This window comes from Wyeomyia smithii, chromosome 3 (assembly GCF_029784165.1).
Source record: "Wyeomyia smithii strain HCP4-BCI-WySm-NY-G18 chromosome 3, ASM2978416v1, whole genome shotgun sequence".
Classification (NCBI taxonomy): Eukaryota; Metazoa; Arthropoda; class Insecta; order Diptera; family Culicidae; genus Wyeomyia; species Wyeomyia smithii.
The window spans coordinates 97576281-97601044 of NC_073696.1; the positions used below are offsets into that span (position 1 = coordinate 97576281).

The window sequence follows — 24764 nt, forward strand, 5'->3', positions numbered from 1 at the left end:
ATTTGTGTTTTGTTTGTATAGGAGCCCTCCCATTCTGAAGATGAAGGGGTATCAAACCATCACAAAACCTGCCTCGTTCCGTAAAACCTCGTCATGTTGAGTTTGGTTCCATTAGCTTAATTAGTTCTCGAGATATATAGAAATTTGGGTTTCATTTGTATGGGAGCCCTCCCTTCCAGTGAAGGGATAGGTTTCGAGCTAATAAATATTTCAAGCTCCCAATAACCTCCACAGGCCAAATTTGCTTCAATTTGCTTGATCGACTCTCGAGTTATGCGGAAATTTGTGTTTCATTTTTACGGAAAACCTTCCTTTCAGAGGAGGAAGGGGTATCTTACCACCATGGAAATATTTCCTTCTACCTTTGCTTGATTAGTGCTCGAGGTATGAAAGGAGGGGTTCAAACCAGCATAATAACCTTTCTTGGCCCCAGAAACCCTTACACACAAATTTTCACGCCGATCCGCTGATCCGTTCGTGAGTTAAATCATGATTTGCGGATTCAACTTACATTTATTACATAGATTTAGTGGGTGGTAATCCAAAAATAGCTTCGTGAGTGACCTGTACATCTAACGCTTCAATAAAAAGTTAAAATTTACTACATTTCAAATCATTTATTTATTACTATGAAACATCAATAAATTGATATGCACAACTTCAAACCAAAGCTGTACAGCGGATTCCAGGATGTGCCCGGCGGTTTTTGTGGTCACCGCAACGAGTGATACAATACCCACCACCTGCTGCTGCTGCCACACATTCCCTAAATGAATGGATTGTAAAATCTCGTTCATCCACCTTTTTTGCGCTGTTGCTTCGGCATTTTGCAAGTTCATGCAATTAAACGGTATCTAATTTCATCTTTTCTTGTACCTCCCACCAAGTTGAAAGTGTAACCAAAGCCACATAAAGTGTCACAACGATGGCGGCAACAAATGTGGAGTTCTCGCACATTAACTCCGGGGGTTGACTCCGCACTCCGTACTGTTTGACCTTCGACTTTGGTTTGATTTTCGATGTGCGGATCAAAAAAATCGAGCACACACAGATAGCGTCGCAGTTGAGAGTCTCAACTTGTTTTCATCACTACCGACAACAATCTGGTTTGACCGTTGCACATGGCGTTGGCCAGTTGCTGCAAAAACTTTTCAATTTTCACCTGTCATACAGGTTTGCAGCTCCGGTGCTCCAGTGAGTAACAACTTGTTTTATTTTATTTTTATTTTTTTGCATCATGGAAGAAACCGATGCAAAGCTGTTCGGGCTGTACGAACAGAAGGAACTTGAAGCCGCAAACATAATTATACGCTTCGGATCGAGTTTTTTTGGTGAAACACAAACACGCAGATGGCGAGTTTCGGTGATAGTCTCGCAGCGAAGCTTGTGGAAAATACTGATGAATTTTGCTTCATACAAGAATTTATTTTATTCATTAAAAGTTTTCCGCTCTGAAATGATTCCCCAGCGGCGCGGTTAATTGGTGCTATCTAAACTAGTGATCCCCGCAAGCTACCGGAAAAACTCGACTAGGGTAAAGGAGGGTGCTTATCTTCACGTTATTTCCAGTGTATTGCTTTGCGTGAGCCTCAAATATATAGTCTACACGAAAAAAATAAACGTCCAACTCAACTCAGATCATCATCTTCTTTTTATAAACCAGTTTGAGTCAAAGCTCAACGTAATTATCATATTATCAATATTTACATATCCTATTTCGAAAAGATCTGTTGTTTTCTTTTCCCTGTGCCTTTCGTATATGTCAACACGATCGTTAGTGCGAGGGGACGCCATTTTTAAAAACCGCGCTGCTACGTAGCACAACCTCACCTCAAAACCGGACTTTGGTGCGCGCTGTCGTCATACGGGTTGTTGCGAAGAGCCAGTCTCTGACAGGTGAGGTCCGTTAGCTATGCGCGTATGTGCACAATGCCAGGTTGGGGAGAAGGTGAAGGATGGCGGTTATCTTTAGCGGCGATTGGAGGTCGATGTGGGCTTTTCAAGCTAACAACCGCCACCGCGTCAACAGCTATAATCATAAACATTCGCATTCCGATGAAAAGATTTGGGGAGGTTGTTTTTTGCTGATGCTGCTGTGGACGACTAGGAAGCTGTCATCGGTTTGAACGAAGTGCTTAGCCGAACAGGAGAATGGAATCAGGTCGGGTAGGTTTTCTAAGAAGTTGTTTAATCCCCTACGTGGAAGATTTGTATAGAATTATCAAATGCTCATGATACTGTAGCTCGGTGATAAAATTACTAATATAAATTAACAGCAACTGACAATCAATGGAGCGAATCGCTTTCTGCTATTAGCATCGCCAATAAATAAATGGTGATAACCATTGCAATCTTACGATTCCGAACGTGTTTCGCCATACATTGAATGGAACATCTCCATTTCTATCGGTACATCCGAATCGGACACCGAATTGGATCGTGCTGCAGTACGCGGACACAATCATACTTAATTAGATTTGTTTCTCTCGAATGGATAATTATGGCTCAAGAAGCCCATCACCGTAGGTCCGGACACCGACAGAAGCAGACAGCAAACCTCACAAGAAGCGTATCTTATCGCACGGTAATCCGTCCGCAAATGTTTATCTTTCTAGGATTGCTCCGGGAACACACCCACACCCAAACAACGACGGAGACGGCCAGTGCATCCAAAACCGATTTACACTCTGTCCTGTTGCCGAAGGACGATGGACGCTGCCGCCTATGATGGACTGTTTTTGCCCCTTGGGATGCACAACGGTCAGCATCCGGGCACCAACCGACTGACGAGAAGTACCGACAGCGTATCCACGTACACAACACATCGGGAAAGGGCAAGGAACAACAGGAATATCAATAAATTTTCATATTTGTGAAGTCTCTGATTGCAGCTTACAGCATCATCTCTTACCCTTTGCTGCTCCGGTAAACATTTGCATATTGCAAATTTATTGATAAAATGGAATTTAATACTAATGTAAATGTTGCCCGAAGCTCCAATACGATCGGTGCTTCCATCCGCTGCTGACGGCCGCAAATCACACCAGGTTGAGGCTGGTCAAGAGGAAGTACAGCACAGTATTGGGTCCTCACAGCAGGCGCACAATGGCACTTCAATTATGACGCTAAGAAACTCCACTGTGCATGCGGCAGCCTTATGAATATCGACAACAATTTGCGAAACCAGTTTTCACAAGCATCCAGCACAGCTCTCCAGATCTTTCGAAGAGACTTACAAGGCGTCGAGATCTCATGCCAACATACCTGGGCGACGGTTCCAACGAGGGGGTGGCCATTAAACAAATGGTATACACCTATGTATGTATGTGTACGCTTAGCAGTCTAAAGTAGACGGAACACAAAACAAGAGACTTAAAACTTTTTTCCGCACACCGATAGACTTAACCCATTAAGCTGAGGAGTTCGTCGTAAAGCGACATACATAAATATACAACAATTGCAAAGTAGATGGAGAAAAGTATCCTTTCCATTGCAGCTCCGTGTGCGCCGGAGGCTTTAAACCGGTTGCCGCACCACCACCATCACCACTACGATAAAAATGCAATAAATGGAGTGTGCAATTAAGCGGAACGAACCCGTAGCAACCGCCAAAACGCTCCGGCCCGCGTAGGTGTGCGATTCGGGCTGATTGGAACTCACGGCCCTACAATTACCACACGAACTGGGTCAGTTTTTATCGAGACATAACTGATCGCCAGTGAGAATGGTACGTTGTAAAACCCGTCCAGTATTTTGGTATCAGTGTTGTTTCCGAATATTAAAATTGGTATTGATGCTGATGATTTCTCTTGATGTTTGATGAAGATAGTGGCACATACCTGAAAATTGAAAGAAAATCATATAATTAGTACATCACTCGAAAAATAATTGAATAAAAATATGAGAGATATTTGAAATAAATTCTATAATGAAGTTGTAGTTAGCCGAGGTAAATCTATATCCGCCAACATTAGCACAAACATTAATACAAATCGTACGACATAAATTATACTGGTCGACAAAATCGTAAAAAGATGCTGTCCCAAGCCATCATCATTTTTTCAGAGACTTAAATGAGTTTTCTCGTAAACATAACGTTGAAGTGACGAGCCCTGTTAGCATCTACTCTGCGACGCACTTCTGCATATACTAGAGGCACCAAAATTCATAAAAATGGATAAAAAGCTTTAATCTTTCTTAGGCAACCATTTCGAGCTTCAGGGCAACTTTTTTTATGCTTTTGTTAACCAGTGAAATCATTTGAAAAATGAAAAACGTATGCAACGAGTACAAATAAAAATATAATAATATTTACATATGCAAACAAGAAAAACAACAGCTCAGCAATGCTCAGAAAATTTGAAAAAAAGTGAAGAAAATTTGAGAAAAAAATTAAACAGAAATAAGAATATACACCACAAAAAAAAATGAAAAACAAAGAAAGCCGAAAAACACATGTATATTATTTTATCGATAAAAATAGATTAAAAATAGTAAACATAAAACGAAATGAATATCAAAATTTGGAGCACCGACATTTCAATTGTCAATAAGAAATAAATGAAGGCAAAACGATAACGAAAAATTACTAAAATGGAATAAAAACAATAATGACAGAAACGTAAGACACATGCGGACAAAATACTCAAAACAACAACAAAAATTGCAAACGACAATACAAAAGTTAGAGCACAGCCGACATAATAACAATTAAAAACAAAGAGAGCTGGAAGCACACAAAAAAAAAGTTTTCGGTAACGAAAAAAATAAAAACAAACCAGTGGAAAAAATTACAAAAAAATACACATGGCATTGAAAAACAAAGCAGACCAGACGCAAACAGATAGCATAATAAATGCAGATTGGGAAAAAATAAAAAAAATCGTGTAAAAACAATAATGAAAAAGAGAATAAAACTTTGAAAAATTAACAAAAGAAGAATAAGGAATGGAAACAGTAACAACATAAACGTAACGAAGATAGAGAAAAGATATAAAAAAACAGCTCAAAAGACATCACAAATATATGAAAAAAAACCTGCAAAGAAGACAGGTTACACTCGCAGTTTATAAAGCAGAAGTTTAAACACAGGCAACATGATAAAAGTAAAAAACAAAGAATACCGAAAAACAGCAGTAAAGACAATTTACAAATAAAAATAGGTTAAAAATCGTAAAATGAGTAAACGCAAGTGAAAGAAATGAAAACCGAATGAAGATTACGATGGAATAATCAGAAGGGAAAAGATCGAGAAAAAAAATGAAAAAATAATAAAAGTAAAAGTAAAATGAAGAAGAATACAAACAAAAAATTGAATAGATCAAAATCGAAACAAATAAGAAAGAAAGTTAATTGTACAAACAATGTTAAAAAACGGTAAGAATAAGACAAGTCACTCAAACAAACCGATAGCATACAAAATGCGGAATAGGTATTGACAAAGCGAAATTGAGTAATAGAATAAGTGAAAGTAAAACAACTAAATAAACAATTAATGAAAGAAATATATCAGAACCAAAACGAATAAAAGAAGGAAAAAAACTTAACAGAAAGTAAAGCATAGAAAATATTAAAATAGCCGAAAACAAAGAGAGCTGAAAAATAACAATTCAAATAAAATAAGTAAAAAGAAAACAATATAAAACGCATAAAAAAAAGTTGTGAACCGAATAAAAATAAGGTGAGCAAACAGATTTGAAACAGATTGTAAACAACAGGTAAATTGCGGAAAACATAGTGAAATCAAGTAAAAACTCAAAATGTAAATAAAAGTGAAACGACGAAAAAAAACAACCATAGTATTCAACAACAAAGCCGCATGAAAAATGCGGACAAGATGCTCCAAACAATAAAAAGATAAAAGAAAAGCAGAGAAAAACTTACAAACGATATTACAAAAGTTAGCGCACACACAAGCATTTAAAAACAAAGAGAGCTGAAAAACAAAGGAACATTTACAAAAACGTGAAAAATAGGTTCAAAATACAAGAACTACGAAAACTAACCATTAAAAGAAATAGATCAAAATAAAAACAAAAAATGAGAAGAAGCGAGGAATGAAAACAGTAAAAACGACACACAATGGAAATAGAGACAAGATATTCAAAACAGTAATAGGTTGAAAACACAAATATGTGGAAGAAACTGAAAATAAAACTAAAATAGGTTGGAAATGGAGAAAATATAAATAAAAAAACACAATGTTAACAGTACAAAAATGAAAAGTGACAGAAGGCAGTCAGATCGAAAATAGATTGCAGAAAAAATGGAAGTCGTGTAATAAATTTAAAAAAAAAATAAACAAAATCAAACGACAAAGAAACCAAGCAGAGATGATCTAGCCCCAATGAATAAAAAAATAAGGAAAGGAATAAAAGCGGGCACATATAGGAAGGGACAAAATATTCAAAATACTGCAAATAAATTTATATTGTCCATGAAAAATCATGAGGTGTCGAAATCAAACAAGAACAGAGGGCAAAAGTTTAAATATAAATAAGAAGAATCGCAAACAAACTGAAAGAAAGTATGGTAAACCAATGATGCACAATAATAGAAAGCAAATGACGAGAATAATAAAGAAACAGAAAAAAAATTTAAGAATTTTTGAGAATAATAATTGAAACAAATGAAAAGGAAATATACTGGAACTGGAAATCATGAGAAATACAAAATATTAGAAAAAAATACGACAAATTCGTAAAAAAAAAACAAAAAAACACATAGGGATTTGTACAAAGTAAAAAACAGCACAAACCGAGAAAATTAGAAAAAGAAATTTGTGAAAGAAGGAGAACAACGTAACATTTTCCAGACAACATAACGAAAACAGACAAGAAACAACTGCAAACATAAGAGAAGGCTACAGTAAGGAAATGGCAAAACCAGAACAATAAGCGCGAAATCATAAATCAGAGATACAGAAGCAAACTAAGAAAAAACAAGGCAATGAATATAAAAAACAATAAGCAAATTGGGAACAACATTTAACAAATTGAAAAAAAAAAAAAACGAAAGCAGTGAAAAGAATAACAAGCACTCTAGCAGCAAGAAAATAATGGTAAAAGGCATTTAAAATGACATAAACAAATTAAACAAAAGAATGTAGCTTGGTTACAGATTTAAGTTACTAAAACTACAAGATACCAAAAATAACAAAAAAGCTATAAGAGAACAGAGCGAAATTCGTACATGATAGAAAAACAACTGGGGCACAAGCGACAGAAACTAGTTTAAAGACAAAGAGAACTGGAAAACACACATGAAATTACAAAGAAACCGGGTATCAGAAATAATTCAAAATAAAACAGCTAAATAAAACTATCAATGGAGGAAATAAATCTAAATCGAAATGAATAAAAAAAAAACAGGAACGAAAACAATTAAAACATAAACGTAATGAAAATAGCGACAAAAAATCTAAAACAGTTCAAAAGGAAAGCAACACAATTATAGGGAAAAAAACTAGACTGAAAAGAGAACAAATTGCACAATGTAAAATAGAAGTTAATGCACAGACATAAAAACAGTTAAACACATTGAAAGCTGTAAAACAGCAATAAAAAAATAGGTTGAAAATAGTTTAAACATGGAACGCAAATAAAAAAAAACTATAAACCGAATGAAAACCGTAGGAGAACACAGAGCAGACAGGATGAAAAAACATAACAGATAATAAGTGAATAGAAATTGTGAAATTGTCTGAAAAGTTAAAACATAAATTAGAATAAAACAACTAAGAAACAAAAATCCAAATCCAAACGACTAGAACAACGAAGAATAAACTAAAACAATCAAAACAGAAACATAAAAAAAAATAAAGATAAAAAAATCTATAAACGTATACTGATATTTAACATGGAAACATGAAAAATAAAATCAAAGGAGGACAAAGCACAAAACAATAAAACAAACAAACCGCACGCAAGTACGGTAATGACATAATAGGAAAATATAAAAACATTTAATGGAATCATAAAAAATAATAGAAGGAAAATATGACGGAACTAAACACTATGAGAAAAACGGAACTTTAGGAAAAACTCGGAAAGTAACAAAAAAACAAACGAAGAGAAAACCACATTTTGATAAAAATTAGACCAAAAAAGTACAAAAATTAAAAAATGCAATGCGAACTATGTAAGAATAGTAAAAAAGGTGACAATTTCCAAAAAAAAGTCGAAAGGGAATACATAACATAAACAAACAAGAAAAAACTGTTAATACAAAAGATGACAACAGTGGAAGAAGCTCACAACCTGATAAGCATTTAGAAAAAAGTGATTAATTCATGCAAACCACAGTGTAAACAGAGGAAAGACTACATTTAGAAACAGTGTAAACATGTAAACAACGAATCAAAAAACACAAAAGCCTGGTTGTACAAGAGAATCGAATTTGAAAACCATTGTTCTGTATTAAATCTTATCATCTTTCAGAAATACCAAAACCAACTCAGGAAAAACAAAAAGAGGAAACGATAGGCTACTCGGGAACAATATTAAAAAAATTGAAAATACCTAAAAACGCAAGAAGAATAACAAGTACTCCACCGGCAAAAAAGTGATGGAAAAAAAGCAATAAAAATGACATGAACAAAAGAAAGTAGTAAGGTTATGAATGTAGTTTACAGAATGCATAAAAACTCGAAACCCTAAAAAAAAAACATACAAAAAATAAAGGGAAAATGAGAGAACATATATTTAAATAAGCAGCAAAAACGTGCCAAATCTTTGGGAATACACAAGAAAACCAATATAAAAGATAAGAAAAAAACCATTGAGACACTGAGCAAAACAAAGAAAAACCTAAGATTAAATAAAAAAATAAAAATAAAATAAGCGCAGAAAATGTTAATCATTGATTTTTCTTAAATTATATCTTTTTCAATTACAAAAAAAAACTTAGCAAACAGGTCAAAACAAACAAAAAAAGAAACAAAAGGACTAAAAACAAAAATCAACAAGAAAGACAAGACAATAATAAGTGAAAATAACACCAAAACACCAGACAAAGTCAAAAAAATTTAAGCAATAATAGCACAAGAAACAGGTAAAAATACAAAAGCATCAAGTTAGCAAGAAGAACAAGATCTGCAAAAAAATAAAAATAAAAACAAAACAAGCGCAGAAAATGTTAATTGTTGATTTTTTTTAACTTATATTTTTTTAAATTACAAAAAATAACTTAAAAAACAGGTCAAAACAAACAAAAGAAAAGAAACAAAAGAGACAAAGGACTGAAAATAAAAATCAGGTGAAAATATAAACAAAAACCAACGAAAAAGACAAGACAATACTAAGTAAAAATAACACCAAAACATCAGACAGAGTCAAAAAATGTAAGCAATAATAGCACAAGAAACAGGGAAAAATACAAAAGTATCAAGTTAGCAAGGAGAACAAGATGAGAATAAAACAAAAAGAAGAATACAAAGGGGCGAAAAAGTTTTCAAAATTAAATGCACTGATTATCACTGATATTCCCTGAAATATAACATTATTTTGCCTGATATTATCTAGCATTCACACAAAAAAGTGCAACGTATATAAACGCAACTCTGAATTCCCAATGAAAACAAAATTAGTTTTAGTGCTGGAGACGGTCTCAAAGTACGACGCTGGCCTAACAAGCCAATCGTCGTGAGTTCGAGTCTCGGCTCGAGAAAGACTGTTAGTGTCAGAATAGGATCATAACGCTAGCCCCGCAATTTTCCTGTACACTAAGTCTGTATATAAATAAAAACAGAAGGTCGAGTTCCGAATCTGAATGTAGCACCAAGGCTTTGCTTTGCTTCGTCATTTAAAAAAAAATCGCACCTCAGTTGAACGTTCTTCCCTGATCGAAAACTGGATTCCCTGACATTCCCTAATTTTCCAGGTTTTCGCCACCATGAGAATAGAAACAGGGTGGTGATAGTCCAAGAACAGATGTTTACAACATTTGCCCAACCTCCAACCTAAAGCTGATCCCTAATATGAATTCAACTTTAAATTGATTGTGCTTTCTAGCAGTACGCAGTTTAACAGCTAATGGCAGCAAATCATATCCTTTTCGGCTAACAATTATTTAAACTCCAACGATGAGCAGCCCAAAAGTATATTACCATTCGTAATCAGAAGAGGTAAAAGTAAATCTATTAATCAAAACTTTAGCCATTAATGGCCATGTCTTCCTCTCGGTCGGAAATTGAGCGCACTTGCTTCCTCACCCCGAAATCCACCTTTTGCAAATCGGTCCACTAATGAGCCATCATTCACCGATCTCGGAAGAATAGTTAATGAGCTACACTTCCAAAAATTCCAGCCTCCACTCCAACGCGCACAACATCATCAGCCTCCTCTGCCCCTGCCCCCATCGCTTTCCCATCGTTCGTCCATCAGTTGGCATCTCAGTTTCAACGATTAGCAAAGCAGACGGAATCAGTGAACATCATCTTCTTGGTCGCTGCTTTCAGCCACTCAATAGAAGAGCGTAAGGTTTTTTTCGCTAGGTTTCAAATTTTTAAGTGAGTCGTAGAGGCGAGCCTCAAAATGGACGGGAGTGGAATTTTTCGACCGCCTGGAGGCAAAGCCTCGCCTTAAATGAATACAAAAATCTGATTTTTTTTCTTCTCTCTAGCAAATGGCTTCTAATTTGCTGGAGAGCAATTTACGTTACACGCATAGCATTTTTTTTTCATTCGCTATGCTACTCTGCTCTTGTACCTCTGCTGTTTTGTTTCGTGAAGCTGTTTTGTTTCGCTAGATGCCACCACTAAGGAAAATATTTTCCTTTCTTCTGCCATATTCGAACAACAGCAACATCAACAACACAATACTCCTCGACCGCTCGATTGGATGATAAATGATTTTTCGAGTGCTACTCGCGTGTCCGTTCGCTTGCAAGACTGGTAGGGTAAGCAGACGCGAATTCAAGTCCAAATGCTATCTGAAGGAAAAGCTGCTAGTGCCTACGTACTTTGATCGGGGATTATCATCGGCAAATCAGCTCTCATGCAACCGGACACTCAAAACGCCGATCAATCAACTCTTGCAGTACGAGTACCTACTAAGCCCGCCGATGCTTTGATATCAAAGTAACATAAAACTCAAGGTAAGCGCACTCGTTCCTGTATTAAGCAAAGGAATATTTTTTTCAGATGCATCCTTTAACCAGAAAAAAACCAGCAAACCAGGCTCGAACAAAGATCACAGTTAGACAGCAAAGGGGAATACGAAATCGTTTGTAATGACGAGATAACAATATAACCTATGTATACTGATCCCCGACGAAGAGATTTCGGGAGATGAAACCCAATCCAAGGGCAAGATCGTCTTGCCTTCGAGACGTGCGGAAAGTCCCTCGACTCTATTTAATTAAACATGAAAGAAAAACAACGCAACCAATAACACTTGGTTCAGGGCAGAACATCCATCCATCGGCTGGCAAGGTACTCAAAAACGAAGCTCACAAGACGGCGATGAGAGCTATAGACTCGTAACTAACCGGGGAAAAAAAACTACATGCTGTTCGATCCTTCAATCGCATACATCCTCTACCTGGCAGATACCTGCGATAGTAACAAGAGAAGGGACGCTTATTCTCATCGGAGTTGTATTTTACCTGTCCCAACCGACTTGTCTGCGTTCTTTATTCCACTTACGCTACCCAAGGGTTGTAAGGCATCATTCGATAGGGCTTTTTTGAGCCTGAACACGCGTTTGTCTAAGTGTGTATAACAGAGAACACACGCAAGTAAACGGTTTAGTTTGCGCTGTTGAGTTATGGGAGATGGAGAAAAGTGCACTAGCTCACACACACACATTATGATACGCAATCGTACACCTCAAGAGCAAAAATCCTTTACATTCAATCCGCTCGAGATTTTTTTTTCTAAAGGAAATTGAACTCTGCTTGAAGCCCGATTGTCACAAATCGGTATGCAGAGGTTAGAAATTGCAACGGTTTTGTTAGAGGAAAAGTCAAATAAATGACACGCTTGTTGCATACGAGTTTCGCTGTAACGAACATTGACAAAACAGAATGATTGATTGATCAGAATGATCGGAGATACACACTCAAGCTCGATTGCCAAGAATTCAATCGCTCTTCAGGTTTAGAACTGGATTTTAATAATAGAACAGGCAAACTTTACTATTTTCTTATGCTGCTCGTTAAAATATGTTGCAGTAATTGTCGAATCATTGAAAATGTTTTATTTCATTTTTCATGTATTCTAATAGTCAATAATTATTTCTCAGGTCAATAAAATCCCAACAAAACATAAAAAAACATAAACGTAAATCATCACATTAATTCCTGGCAGGTCCAGTCAAAAACCAAAACAGAAATCTACTCTAAACTTAGATCACAAAAAACTATAAAGTTGAACAATAGAAACAAAACCAGCTTTCAAAATTATTGTTCCTTGTTGGCTTAGTGCTCTATCAGCCAGCCAGCACTAAATTTAGAACATCCGTAGGAGGAGGTAGAGAACAAAGCAAAAAAGAACGCAACCAAGGCTAGCCAAACAAGTAATCGACAGCTCATGTAGCGATACTGCGCAACACAAAAACGAACAGCAAGGGATCTATCAAAATGCACATCATTGCTGGTTGATTCGATAAAGCCAGTAGTGCAAGACTCGAGACCGGACCATATCTCTCCGGCATCCATCCAACCAAAACAAAAACACAAACTGTACAGCAAGAGCACTCTATACCCTGTCTGCCATGTTTTCCGCAGTCTTTCCAGTCTGTCTGCCCCCGGCTGCAGCATCCTTTGTAAACCGTTTTTTGTTTTGCTTCATCGAGCCATGATTGTAGATGTGTCGCTGTTGATGAATGCCCAATTCCCGTTGTCCACCCTGGGCATGACGGATCAAGCTGGTTGGTCGGATTGGATGGACCATATCAAATCAAACCATCCACCAAAAGTTATCCTGGTGTCACACATAACCACACGTACACACCTGGCAGCCCTAACTGTCGTCGTTGTCGTGCTTGGTTCGAACCGGAAAAGCACCAATCGCAGTCCGGAACACGGCCGGTAGAGGAGAAGGATCAAGTGATGGTAGCGCTGTCATACCCGACTCCTGTATCCACCTATCGACCAGTTTGATGGGCACAGTTTTGTTCTTCTGACTGGCTGAGGTTAGAGTCAGATTAGTCGGAGTGTGGATCCGTTGGAGAGCAAATTTCGGCACACAAAAGCTCTCTGATCGGTGCTAAGCTGAAGAGTTATTTAATATTAGACAAACTCTTGTAAGAACCTGAAACTTGGATACGTGCCAAGCGTCTGCAAGCTGCCGACCTGTGATTATAATACTGCCAGCTTTTTTTGTTGCTTGGCGATGCACAGTCCAACACATCACATCGATAATCGCTCAGTGGCGGCTGCAGCACCCACTTTGGAGGGAATCACTCACCAAGCGATGGGTGGCGTGGTCAGTGGGAACTAGTGCATCTGTTTTTGAACGTTGTTTAGCATATCTACATTTGTTTTTCAGCACTTCATTTAATTTATAAGGTAAATGCTCGAGAAATCGATAGTAAATTAGCTAGATGTTTATTTATCGTTATTAACACAGAATATTCCATAAACTAGTTTTAGTATCATTACGAATGCCATTACAATACAATTTGGTTCAAGGCGGGAAAAATGTATGAAACGATGCTTTTTAAGCTTTGAAATTAATTCTCATCAAATTGAAAACAAGATGGATTTGGGAAAAGAAAAGCTGAAATAATGTAAAACGAGTAGTAAGGTAAACTATTATGATCGAACCAATTTAGATTATTTTTAAGGTACATTGATTTTCAGGTCACATTTTCACCTTGATAATGCATTCAATCATATGAAAATACGTTTATAGAAACAATCTATCTGTTTAGTTCACAGAGACATTGATTTATTGCAAATCTATCGGTAATTTATTAAAATATATCCTTTTTACTGTTCGTAGAATTTGTCATTTTGTAGACATTTTTTTCAGACCCATTTGAATCTGAAGTTTTTTTGAATACACAATTTAATTGCCTAAAACTCTTCTTTACATTCCAAAATGAATACTCTCAAGCATGCTTGTCTTTTCTCCTCAGTAAACCTCTAGAGTGCAGGAGAACATCTTGCACTGCGGAGACAACTGCCGTCACACTAAAGAGCAAATCAATACGCTCATGCTAGAAGAGAGCGACAAACTATTTTTTCTGTTGAGCTACCTGAACGCACTGCGGTGAAATCTGAAATCTCTCTCTTGCGAGACAATGAACTATGGTGTACTTTCTCACACGTGTGGACTTCACGCACAATAATTACACTGCAGAGCTATCTGCGGTGTGTTTTACAGTTGGTTTCTTGAGCATGGCAGAAAAGGAAAAAAAATTGGGAAAAAAAAATAGACTGCGTTGCTCGTGCCGCTCGTGCCGGTCGAATTTACTCTGGTGGGATTCGTTCGTAGCTTCACGAGGACTACATTTTTCCCGGTAAGTTTTTTTTCACCTTCCGGACTACTCGCCAGTGGACACTGTTGTGCACTTCTGCGTTTTTTCTGTAGAGTGATTCACCCCTCTTGTTTCTATCAGATGTGGGGTGAGCTGGGAGTGTGTTTGTCTCTCTGTAAGCTGGTTGAGACACTTTGGAGTGAGAAAGAAGCAGTGTGGTGAAAGCATTTGCTACACGCAGGCACATACTGGAAGGGAAGTGCGCGGTGAATTTTTTCTCCTCTCCTTTCACATACTGAGGAGAATGACAAGCATGCTCTCAAGGAGGAACAGTTTTTCTAACAAAAACTTTTCCATGAATTGTAGGTACCTAGGTGAAATCCATCATTATATCAAGCACAGGCAAAATGCAAGTGGTGAAGTCTCAGACGTAAACTGGTCCAATCATGATTCAATGCCGCTCCAATTATGATACAGAACAGAAATTATCAATAATTCCAATTTTCAAGCAAGTATTCCGCTCTAAACGTGTTCTTCATGAATTTTGAATGTTAAAGAAGCATTTTACAAAAATAAATATGTTGCAATCTTTGAATATTTTATTATATTATCAAATTGAAATTTGATAATAAAATGACTTGAAATCAAATGACTTGAAATCAAATGACAGCAATCGTAAGCTAAGAGAAGAGTTTAACATTATTTTCGTCTGCCTTACGCAAATTCCAGTGCAACTAGAAAAATTTATTTATTCGATATTTTTATTTAACAAAAAACAACAATGAAACTTAGATTACAAACAACATATAAAAAAAAACAAATTTCGACTACATTTATATCATCATACTCCTACTGTCAAACTTTTTTCTTGTTTTTCTCACTTTTTCGGACTTTAATCGAAACAAAATAAAAGAACACAATGAAAAATACTCAGCAAAACACTCAATTCCTGTTACAAAATCAAGGGTAAGTTGTTTGTTTATGAAGGAAAGCTTGATTTCACGTTACAACGAACAACTAAATAAACAACATAATAATGAAAAGAGATTTTCAAATTTGGAATATCTTTTTCAGATTCCACGCATATTTTTAACCACTGTCGATAAGCTTCAGCATCCTTGGGAAATCGATGAAATTAAATGCTCAGACCGGAACCACAGTAGTTTTTACAACCAAAGGCTTAGCACTTCATTCAATTTTTTTTTTCTTTTGTTTACCGCAACCATAACAAAATTGTGTCCAACATATTTCACTTACTCAATAGTTTGATCAAACACCAGCTGTTAAGCAACAGGGCAAGAGTTCCAAGCGAAGTGAAACTCTCATACAAAATATTCGTTTTTACACGCCCGTGAGAAATGCAACCTGTAAAAATTTCACTTCGCTTGGACCTGTAAACAAATTCGATCCAACGAAATCGAAGGTTGTGGATCTCATCTTTTTCACAAACACTTTACTTTTTCCACGCATGCAAACGCTAGTGAAAAAGGAACAACAAGCCCTAGAAAGATTATAGCTTTTAAACCATTCCAATTGAATTTGGTGTCTCTAGTCATTGTCAAAAACGCATCAACTTTCGACAAAGTGTCGCATAACAAATGCTCGCCGGGTTCGTCGCTTCAACGTTATGTTTACGAGAAAATTCATTTAAGTCTCGTAATAAATGTTAGTGACTAGGGGCTCCAAAATTCACAGGAATGGCTAAAAAGCTAATGTTTGCATTAAAAAATGGACAAAAATTGCCGATTTTTCATGGGTTTATCTTCACACGTACTGACGAAACTACCCATGCAGAATCAATCAATAAGGCAGCAGAAAAAAAATTGATGGCTGTATTAGTCAAACTTTAACCGTGATGGCGAAAACAGTGAAGCTTCTCCGTTCAGAAATTCGCGCGTTCAAAAACGGTATCCCGCCGCGTCGAAAACGGACATCGTGCGGCACTTTGTGGACGTCGGATACACCCTTTAACATATTGGAACAATCAAAGAATCGAAAGAAATCTCAATTCCGAACAGCCGACGACCCCGAGTTATAAATACATAGCTCCAAGGGATGCTGAAGAGAAAGACCGAGGGAAAAGCAGCTACATTGCAGCGTGTGCTAGGCCGGGTACTGGTCTCGGAGCTGCAGGCAATGATGTAGCAACAGCGGCTGAATAAGATGGTTAAGGCGACTTTTCCGGCGAATCGCGACGTGGCGGTTGTGATGGACGACGGCACCTATCTCACCCTGGATGGTAACGGGGCTTCGTATTTTACTTCCCCCACGGAAGAAGTGAGCTATGAGGTGAAGTTCATTTTACGCACCAAGTTCCCCGAGAAGGTGCAACTGTGGTTGGCAATCAGCGAAAAGGGTATGTCAAAACCGCTCTTCTTCGCTCCAGACTGGCCGTGAACAAGATAATTTATAGAACGAAGTGCCTGTCGGAAGTTATGTCATTCATCAAAAATTCCTCAAGGGTGAAGACGTGGTGTTGTGGCCGGATCTGGCGTGGGCGATCGTTGGAGGAGATGGATCGGCTGAACGGCGAACCTCCCGGTTAACTGCGGGATGGTAGCTCGCAAGGGCGAAGAATTTTTTCGCAGGTAATATATACTTATGCCTTTTTATGGGAAATTTATCAAACTCAATTATCTGTCTAATTAGTTTTTTATCACAACAGCTTATGAAGCTATTATGAAGCGGATTTTGGCTGAGCTAAAGTGATTCAGTTACACAACAAAACTGTTTGTTTGGAATTGAAGAAAAGAACCAAAATGGAAACATATTTTCAGCGCTATAACGACGTCAGAAACTTCAGATCATCAGCATCAGCAATAATTCTAGAGTAAACATGCGGTGTTGCTATCATAAATATTTTCATACAGTAAACAATACTAAATCGGGAGAATAATTCCGCTTTTGCTTTCAAAACACAAGGAACACATAAAAATACACCAGAAGAATAAAAATGTTGAGAGTTCTACACTATTGTAATTTGGAATTTTTTCGATCAATTCACACGGTTGTGATATCATGCTCGATTCCCGATCAGGTCGAGGATCTTTTCGAGCTGGAGATTTTCACGACTCATCACTGGGGCACGGTGTATCGCTGTACTTATTCTCCAACATGCAAAATGTGCCGGAAACATTATCGATAACCAATTGTCTCAACTAATCCCCCACAGGCTAGCGTGCGATATTGTTGTATTGTTTAATCGTTTTCCTTTCCTGTGATTGTAACTATTTGAGATCCAACAATAGCTTAAACTAGACTGGAGAGAAAAAAAAGTTTTTTTAAGAAACCTGGAACACTCAATGAAATTTATTTATTCAACGCTGTTTCATTCTGGGAGAAGTTTTTCTAGAAGATCCGGCAAATATCTACCGAAAGTAGTACTGATGAGGTTTCTAATTTGCTTGATTTCATTGACTTAGGTTCGGAATACCCTTGTATCTATTCATAAAATTCAAAAATATTACTTGAATAGCAACACAAGCCACCAACCCTGGAGACGCTCGTTCCTTGACTAGGATCGACCGGGCATCCAAGACAGAAGACAGACAGCATAGTCGTCGCAGTCCATCTCAGCCAATGCGCCACTTTGAACAGAATACCGGCAGTATGACAATACAATCACCCCCTTCCCACCCTCTCCGTCCACATTCCAGCTAGCCGTCACGCTGCCACTATTCCACCAAGCAACGGCTATCCGATTTTCAACGTGTTTTATCTGATACCCGTCAGCTTCGATCACGCTGTGTCTCGGCTACCACGTTTTACCGTGTGCTCTGCTGTCAATCTGCATAAACCGTTTTTCTTCGGGGACCGCACCGTTTCGACCGGTGCTGCTCACCGTCGGACACGGAGCTTTCCCTATAGCCTCTAAATGAAATCGTTTAACAACTGTTGTTGTTGTTGTGCCAAACGACCACAAAAAAGACCAATCAAGGACTTCAAGTCTGATCACAGTCTGTTGAGTGAGCAAACAGACACACAAAAAAAGTAATTTCCCTTCACAAGTTTTCTCTTCGAGCATCGAACCTTTCTTCAGCTTCATCAATGCGCTACCACAAAGGGCAACAAAATAAAGGAAGATTCAGCACCGGAAGAGGCGCGAAAATGAAAAATCTGACCTTAGATCATTCCTTCGAAATATGCTACCTCGTTTGGTCTCTCTTCGAACAACAACAAAAAACGCGACTACAATCGAATACAGAACTATTATTATTCTGACTCCGTTTTCACACACCACACAAAAAAACGAAACGATTTGAAAATGTAGAAAAGCGGATGCTTCACTCATCATCAAAGATTTCGAACCATCCGTGCCGCATGCAATCCGTAACCTCGCTGACGGAGCGAAGGAATGGAAATTTCGGTTGGCCCGAAAACAATCAACCGCCGCGGAGCGATAAAGTAATTAACGAAATAACACACACTCAACAGAGCGCTGGCAGGCAGAGCGTGTTGAGTGCGATCCGACTTTTCCTAACACGGCCCTAAATTCTGGCCCGGCTGGCGGAGATCAAACCGCCACAGGTACGAGCCACGTCGACTCGAGCCAGACAACCGACGATCAAGAATCGAATTCAAATTAGCTCTTACACTCTGCATATCAAACCGCACACGGCGGCGGTGCACATGAAGACGGGGAATCGTACTCAATATAGATTTTAATGGCGTTGAAACACGAATCTGCTTTTTGGGGCAATTTCCCGACAATGTTTGGCCACTTCAGCCTTAAATTGTGGCGAAGGTACGAGCAGAGCAATTGAATCGCGCTGAAATGCAACCCGTCTTGGGTGTTGAAATATTTCCCCAAATTGAACTCCCGATAGAGCAATCCATCAAGGTGTAAATATTAACCTGAGAGCTGGTGCGTACAGCTACGTGATAAAATTCTGGAAAAGAAACAACACCAACTGACTGCCCCCGTCTTGACACCTTCGAGAGAATGAGAGTAGCAGAAACAACAACAAACTAGGTATTGGCATTCCACGCTGCTGGTCGCCTTTTTCCATGCCCCCGGCTGGCCGGGTAGGAGGTTGTAACGAAGTGCAACTTCTGTAAACAGATGAGGGACTGACACCGGAATCAGCATGCGGGCTAAAATGTTCACTTCAAATGAGTGTAAGAAACGTGCCTTTTCTAATGGAATTTTCAGTTACAGAGTTCTGGGTAACCGCCGTTTGTTAGGGTGGTACCCGGGAAAAGCCGGCTTTCGCCCTGAACTGCAATCTACAACAGGCAGACGGTTCCACCCTACCCGTCGAATACTAGAGCAAGGCAACGGAGGGAAAACCCCGATGCAAACGGAACGTGGTGTCAAATTTGTTTACATTTGAACAATTCCTCTTACAACGAGTGAAACCAAACCGACTCTATGAACTACAACATGACGACCACGACCAAGACGACGACGACGACGGCGGCGGCAAATGAGCGTGTAATTTGCTGTCTGAGTAATGCAAAGTGGATGAACTAATGACACACCAGGGTCGGTTCCCGGGTCCATTCGATTGTGGTGGACAGCCGGCTGGGAAGTTAATAGCCCTTAAACTGAACGGACATAGGTTGCAATTTCATTACGGTGTCGAAAATTTGACTCTGTTCAACCGAAGAACAACTGTGAACAACACGGCTGAAAAAGGCGCTAGCGAATTTACGTAGGTACCGAAGTCAATTTTGAAACTTATTCAGCTGTGAATCTACGAACCGAGAGGGATGAAGAGAGAGAGAGAGAGAGAGAGAGAGAGAAGGGAGGAGAAGTTTCCGGTACCATTCACTAGCGTGTTGTCGTGATTTAAGTAATATAACTGTGCTTTAAAGTTTTAATTACCGATGTAACTTTTATTCCCTATATAAAATTCAAAAATAAATAAATAAATCATGAAATGATGAAATAAAGTGATTAAGAACCAGTCTCCTGAGATTGAACATTCTTTTGGCCTAGTGAATCGAATGAACACTGGTCAACACAGGATTGGCCCTAAAACTCAAACTAGAAAAAAAGGAAATATATAGGTTTTTATCCATTCCTGTGAATTTTGGTGCCTCCAGCCATCAACATTTTTTCAGAGACTTAAATGAGTTTTCTCGTAAACATAACGTTGAAGCGACGAACCCGGCGAGCAATTATTATGCGAACTCTCACGTAAGTTAACGCGTTTTGGTAATGGCTAAAGGCACCAAATAGGCTATAATCTTTCTGAGGCAGCTATTTAGAGCTTTAGGGTAGCATTTTTTCGCTTTTGTCGACCAGTGTTAGTTTCGTCAAAAAGTGAATAAAACTTGTTCATATAAACACAAAAGATGGGTCAAAACTGGAGTACAAATCTGTTTGCTGAAAGTTGAATCTTGTACTAAACATTTCAAATTCAGACTTCTGATTCATTACTTTTTTTTTTCAATTAGCCAGATTTTGATGTTCGGTGTTCATGAAGAGAATATCCATGTTTTTAACTCTGACTAACTCTGGCTGACTAATCACGAGTTCGCATTCTGTTCGCGTTGTTTTATTTTGAGCGCATACTGTAAATGGCTCCGCCTTTTTTCATGTTACGTCATTTTCCCAGTTTCGCAAAATGTAAAAAGATTTTATTCCGTATGTAATATGACTGTCCGAACAATAATATCTCATTTTGTGTTAACAACCAGTGGAACTGATCCAATGGAGCTCTCAACCACGCAACAAAATAACACGTTCTAGCGTGCTGTTGAAGGTAGGCAACCAATTCGTTTTCATGTCGGAGAAAAATAACTGGATGTGCAGCACTCTTAGCCACGCAACAGTTCATTATGCTGTTGGGTGTTATATCCTGCGGCTGTGGCATGGGAATAACGAAATTCTGTTCTGAATTCGAAATGCTACCGTGAATTTGAACTAACCATACCTTTTGGAAGCATCCAATACCATTTCCGTCCAAAAGAGTAATAAAAACGGTTCTTATGAAGCCCACAACCACATACATAACTGAAGAATTGCATGAATTAAAACTGACGTAGTCCTACGTCAACCATGCGGTCGTGTCTCATGTACCATCATCTACTTTTTTAGTTCTGTGGCAGCTGAACTATCTCTTCCTCCGAGAATCGTGCACCAAAATTTAAAAATCCAAAAGTTTTTCGGGATTAAAAACTGATTCTAGACTGGACCTAACTGCGCCGGAAAGCGGTACTAAGTACCAAGAAAAGAATCCGTCAATAGTGCCGACAGAACCAACAAAGAAAATTATCGCTAATTCAGCCTAGGATCACCAAAACCACCAGTTTTTTTACTAAATTGGCTGGCAACGCTGACTTTAAGCTTACATTCAATGTGCATCATACCATCTGCTGTTGAGAGAGCGAAGAGCAACAGTTTCTCTGGCGAATAAACGCTCTTAATTTGAGCAGAAGCACAGTGAAACTCTTGTAAATAGCTCATCCGTGCCCGCAAGATAAGTAAAATGAATTGCGCAGCTAACATCTGAGAATTGTGTTATTGTTCTCATCGCGCACCCTAGACAAAAATAGTATAAAATCGAGCGTTCTGCAGAATACGCTCCCCTGGCCTTGAACCTTGCTGTAATATTAATTTCAAAATCTGTTAGGATGTGGGTTCAATTTGAACTTACATGTTTTGTTCTTTGGCCAACTTCACTTTTAGTAACTTGGAAGCTCACAAAAACTACTTTTTTAAACTGAGCTCCTCGCACGCGATGATTTTGAGCGAAAATGAACTCTGTGACTGAAATTCTCTACGACTAAATGTGGTTACACACTAGTTCTCCAAGCTGTTCGACAGGTAGAGGAGAAAATGTGGGCAAAAATCAATGGAATTGATGAAGCCTGGTTCTAGGATTTAATACCACTCTGAGTGCAGATGAATTGTTCACTAGAGGTAACTTTTGCAGGCTAATTATCAGTTACACGCGCAGTCGGATGATAAAAATAAATAGAAAACAATAACAATAGACCAAACTCACTGCGAAGGTCAAAAAATTTGAAGCTAAGATCATAATTACCAAAAGTCACTTTTAACGCTACAAAACAAATAATCTTAAATTAAATCCAGAGTATTCAAATCGCGCTTTAGATAATACCAAAGAAGATACCAAAGAATCCTAAGTTAGGCTTAGAAGTATGAAAGTGTTGAACAACAGAAAATTCCAAGGAAAAAATGTACTCACCAAGAACATTTCAAATTTGAATTACATCAGAAGTCATTATTCGTAGTCCAAATGTATAGTTTATATTCAAGTGATATGAACTTCGAAAATGGACAAAAATTTGTTCATCTAATGTCTTCTAATTTAATGTTCAAAAAACTTGCAGTAAAATATAGACCTACACCTTAGAAATAGGAGCTGAATTCAGTAAGTAAAACGGAGTATGACTATCAGTAGAATTTATGCAGTAAATTCTGTACACGTATAATATTACAAAGAGTTTTGTTTATCGTACAAATAGGAAACTGAATCGACAATGAAAAGATTGTTGTTTTCAAAAATGATTGATCTTTTTTTGTACGAAATTAAGTCAGTCAGTGTTTTGGGATACAAACTGTATCAAAAGTTAAGGAAAATAAGGAGGCGGTTTGTTTAAATGAAATTGAAATCAGATTCGAGGCGCGTCGCCATTTGTCATAAATGGTACGGAATCCCAAATCTTTTACTTGGCGGAGCACTTTTTCAAACTAAAATATTTGGCGGAGCACCTGTATTTTGTAGGACGAAATTAAAATTTTTTTCTCATTGATACATACAAGAATGTAAGAGAACTGTTGAATATTTTGGTGTAGAAAATATTCAGCCCAGCAAAAAATCTGGAGAGTTGAGAGAAGAAAAGTCTGTTTTGAGGTTGGATTTTATATATAAAAACCACCTAGCAGCTAGAAAGGACGGCATCTCAGCCAAATTTCTCAAAGTCGGGATTGAGCGTGCAATCCAACGGCTCATCTTCGAAGTTTGGGCCGAAGATAAACTACCTGCCCAGTTCACAAAAAGAGCCACCAACTCAATTGCAGCAGCTATCGAGGCATGATATTCCCCAATTATTATTATGTATATAAAAATCTCTCCCGCTTCCTATTTCATATACTGAGGCAATTGCAAAAAGCCCAGTGCGGTTTTCAGGAAGGGTGATCTACAACGAACCAAATGTTCTCTTCGCGTTAAATCCTTGATAAGTTCCAAGAACTATACTTGCAGATTCAGCATTTTTTACAGACATCAAAACGACATACGACTCAGTTAAGCGCAACGAGTTATGGCAGATAATGCTTGAACATGGTTTTGAAATATAACTCGACATCAGGAAATTAAGAAATATACACTTGATTATCACTCCAAAAAATCTTTAAGTAACTTTTCTATTATAAATAAAACAAAAGCTATATATCTATATATATATCTAAATAGTTTAATCATGAAGAGCAGGAGTTTTTTTGTCAAATTTCCAACCTTCGGACCCCAACTCTACACAACGAATATGACTTGTAGTGTATCAACCAACGAAACGATACATTCACACCGCTTCAAATTCCACCAGCAATAGTAATTCGAAGAATTCTCGCCTGCCATCGCTACTGTTCGCAAAAATTTTACCCATAACTACTGACCCTGCAAAATCGCAGCGCTGAAACCCAGAGACCAACAGCAATCAAAGCACCACCGACCGGCAGCGGCGGCCGTCTCGCAAAATAATAATCCATAACAACTAAACCTAGGCGAGCGAACGTGAGGAAATGAATACCTTATAAATATTAAAAGCCTCGCACATGTACAGATAAAAATATGCTCGCCCCGGACAAACACCGGTTGCTCGCTCGTACATAGGTAGAGCAGAGCGCCAGAGTTTGGCTTTTGATGCGGTTGCCACATTTTACTGCACTCCGTCGTCGTCTCTCACTGCTGCGGCAACCTGCCCGCCCCTCGTACAGCTGCCTTAGTTGTCAGTCATAACTTAAGCAGCTTATAACGACTTTTGAACATCGTTGGTCATGTTTTCATAATCTTTATGCTGCGCTTGCCGTCGAGTGTGCCTTCCCTCATTTGCAGGCAGGAAATGTCCAATAACTTAAAAAAATGTAACAAATGTTGAATAACCGCTCATTTACACTAAGTTACCGTCCGATGTCGTTCTCCGGAATCGATTGAATTAAACCGAAAATTGCGCAAACAGCGCGATGTGTTTTATTGAACTTTTATGAACCGCCAAACGACTGGGCGAGCACAGCTACTACCACCTGGAATATTGTACGTTGGTATGACGTGCGAAATCCATTGATTCGTTCAATCTGTCACACCAGGTGACTTTCTACAGAGGAGAGATTAGCGCCGATATTGACGCTATAAATAAACATGACGAAAA

General features: G+C 38.1%; 1 protein-coding gene across 2 annotated transcripts in view; it reads right to left on the reverse strand.

Moving 5' to 3' along the window:
- Window positions 1-24764, reverse strand: part of LOC129729639 (hemicentin-1-like) — a 209840-nt gene that overhangs the window by 173028 nt on the left and 12048 nt on the right. The window lies entirely within an intron of this gene.